Genomic DNA, 3,878 nt, shown 5'->3' on the forward strand with positions numbered 1-3,878 from the left:
CGTTGTGAGTTTGGGCAAAGCGTTGGCCATTCGTCGCATCGAAATTCGATGTTCAAGATTTTCGTCTTTTTGTTTGTAGTGGTGGTTATGGCGATCCGTTGACTCAATGTATTTCTCTCACATTGAGTTGTGTATCTTGTAGATACATGTGAGTTGAGTATTTTGATTATTTTAGATAGAAGAAGATGTACGGCAACTGCACGAGTATGTGTAAAATTATTGACACATGAAAAGAGTCCCAATAGGAATTGGGGGATCTATGAGTATTCTAACAAAATCGCAAGTGTCTCTAAACTATAAAGACTGTTAAATATATATCTTATAATATTAACATAATGAACATATTGTAATAACAACGGTAATGATAACACTGGTTTACAGCAAAAATATTCCATGGTTGCCACTATCCAATGTCAACGTAAAATTGCTCGCTGATTCCGAAAATCGAGTTAATTTTTATTTTATATGGATAGGTTGCCGAGATATTTGCAATTTACCTCATTCAGCTAAAAGAAAGTGGTTCCACTTAATCACGGATATTTTACGAACTAATTGGCAAATGAAAGCTAGCAAAAATTTCCGTAAATTGTATATATATATCACTTTCTGATAAGCCTGATAGTTTCTGAGAAATTAATTAATCTATCCATATTTATTCTTTTTATGGATGAAAAAATTAAAAACCTTTAATAGGGAATAAAAAACAGTTCCAGTGTAAACATTTTTTACTTGTGTTAAAGCCTGATCTGTTACAAAAAATTCAAGCTACTAATAAAGAAAACCGTTTGATAAAGAGAAAGGAATTAGCAGTGAGATAAAAATTGCAAAGATTATTTTTTTTAAAGAAAAATGAGCATAAAGAGTGTTACTCAGGTGTACATGGCGTATGAGTAATATCATTTCCTGCACATTTTTCATAAAAAAACTCCGCGCATTTTCATTTGACCCCTAACTCGTCTTTTATATGACCATAGATTTTCTTACAAAAGCAAAAATACTCATTATTTTTCCCCTATTAAAGTTGGATTTTTTCTAATTTTTTAATCAAAAAATTATTATTTCTCCGAAACCATCAGTCGATCGAAAAGTGATGCTTATGGTTTATGGAGAATTTTCTTAGTTTTCATTTGCCATACCTCGCCATACCTCACACTAATTTGTGATATAGTGAAATTATTTAGCCCACAATATGGGTTGTATGGTCGGGAATATCATCATTCCTATAAAATAATTTTTACATACCAAACTTCCAGCAAAAATAAATGGAAACCAACTTCAAGTTTTGTAAGGGAGCAGCCAACTCTTTACGATATATTTTGTAACAAATTTCCGTCTTCCTATGTTTGGACATTATTCGGTTCCGGCGATTACGGAAACTACAGCGTTGCCAGAAGTGAAGAGTTATCGTCAAAACGAAGACATATTTAAAAAAAAAAAAAAAAATTACTTAAAACCTTAAACTGAAGATATTAAAATGAAACCAAAAATCCACATGAAGAAATCTTCACTATATATGTAGTAAAACATCCATGTCTTTGTTAACTGGTACATCGCAAAACATCGATGTATATTTTACGTGCGCAACTCCCTAAGTATTTTAGTAGCTCCAACAAAGTACCTTTGAGTTTATCACTACTGATGGCAAGTAGGTCTGTAGCATACACAATGAAATTCCTTAATCACTTTGCTGGCGTGTCCGACACACTTGTGTGCCAATAAACCACCTTCGTTAATAGACCCAAAATATTTGCATGGTACTAATGAAGTTGCCCTCCACCTTTCCTAAATATGTATAATTGTATATATTTTTCTTACAAGGTATCATTCTTCTTATTTGTCATTACAACTGTTTATCAATTTTCACGGACTTTTGCGAAATTTCGCCAGTAGCTCACACCAAATTAGTCAAGTCCTTCAGAAAATAGGGTACATGTCATTGTAAAGATTGTACAGTTCCGCGGCCCATTTTCTTCGGTACAAGTTACAATAGGGTCCGCGATTATTTTTTTTAAAAGCGCATGAAACCCTTCAGACACCATTAACGTTTCTGAGCAACATCAAATGAGGGAGGGCAAGATCAGAGATTTCCAGACCATTAGATTGAAGAAATTGCTCGGCAGTGAGTCGCTTTATCTAAAATGTCATTTGCACTCAAGCGATGCGGAAACATCCTTCCCGATTTGGATGTAGCTGAAGGTTGTGCTCCCCGTTACTCTGTTATTCTAGATAGTCGTCTTAGTTTTGAGTGGATATAAAATTTATCGTGGAGGCAACTTATCAAAAACGGTTTTAAAGTCGAGGTATTCTTCTACAAAATAATACAAGAGAACCTTTCTTCTACAGAAATCCCTAGGGCTGCCTTCAAATCCTCCATTCAAAATTATTGTCGTAGGACTGAAAACTTCGAAGTACTTTTCCCCCTTATCTGGAACTTGGCAGGCAACTCCTTGTTGCTGACCTCGGAGTGAGCACGCCCCTGTTTGTGCTGATGTTCTGGCAAATACCGTTAAAGGTAAGTACACAAATACCTTTACGGGCATTCTGCGCTCTATAATGGCCACGCCAAAAATTTGGACAGAGAGTAGGGGACTCGAAATAAACCCAGATTAAAGTGAAATATTCACAAAGAAAACATATTATGAAGGAGAATGTTAAATATATAGGACTTGTATTAGATAGGAAGCTTACGTATAAAGCTAATATCTCTAAGAGCTAAGAAGGCCAACGTTGCATTACAGACATGTAAGCGAATGGTCGTAATCAAATGCGAGTTAACATCTTGCATTACTCAATGGCTTTAGACTTTCGTAGTAAGGCCTATACTGCTATGTATGTGGAAACCTTGTACGGTGGCCATCAATTTAAAAGTCTAGTTACCTAAAACTATTGAGTAAGGTCCAAAGAACCGCGTTCATGGCTGCAGTACTTTTGGTAGGAAAACACGGCGCTCAGACTAAAAAGTATGGCGCTATGAAAGGATTGGTGGTTTGGCCACGATTCTATATTTCACGCTCTGGATAGTTGTCATCAAGAAATTGTCAATTCCGCCTCTTAACCCACCATCGACAGGCTCTTCAAAACGAAGGAGAAGAGAGTGGCAAACACCGAGACGGGGGAATTAAATTTTTACACAGATGGATATAAGCTAGACAATAGGTTTGGCTATGGAGTTTTCTCTGGAATTATCGGAACGTGTACAGGACCACCGCAGCGTTTACCAGGTAGAAGTTATAGCCATGAAGGAGATGAATATGTACCTTAATACACGCGGCGTAACGAAGAGAACGATTAATATCTTCTCGGATAGCCAGGCTGACATCAAATCAATGAGTGCGGTAATGCTACGATCAAAGGTGAACATATGTATATAAATATCTGGCAGTCTTAAATGGCATCAGCACCGTCTTCAAGGTCAGCCTCTCGCGTTTGCTCTCTCGCGGAATGGTTCCATGAAATATAGGTCTCTGGGTTTTACAGTCATATCAGAATGGACCTGCATGTTCTAATTAAATTAGTCCTTTGAACTGGCTGCCATATTAACCGAAACTACTTAAGACAAACCTGAGGCGAAATATTTCTGTGCAAAACTTATTGACTAAAAATTGTGCAATAGACTTCAGTATTTTATTTGTCCTTCAGTAGGTAGTCTGGCCATATGAAAAATGTCCTTGCAACAAAATGGTATCCATGAATAGACTGAAATATTTGTGGATACTTGAGTGGGTTCACCGCAGCATTTATTTAGGGAGCATGATTAGAAGGTGACCAGGAAACTGTAAATCTCCAAATATGTATCTACATATGCAGGTATGTATGCAATTTTGCACAGTGTCGTTTAAAAGCAATACCTTCAAGGGTATGAACGAATAAATCGTCTA

Source organism: Rhagoletis zephyria, unplaced genomic scaffold (genome assembly GCF_001687245.7).
Source record: "Rhagoletis zephyria isolate East Lansing unplaced genomic scaffold, Rhagoletis_zephyria_1.1 Rzeph_scaffold_04745, whole genome shotgun sequence".
Classification (NCBI taxonomy): Eukaryota; Metazoa; Arthropoda; class Insecta; order Diptera; family Tephritidae; genus Rhagoletis; species Rhagoletis zephyria.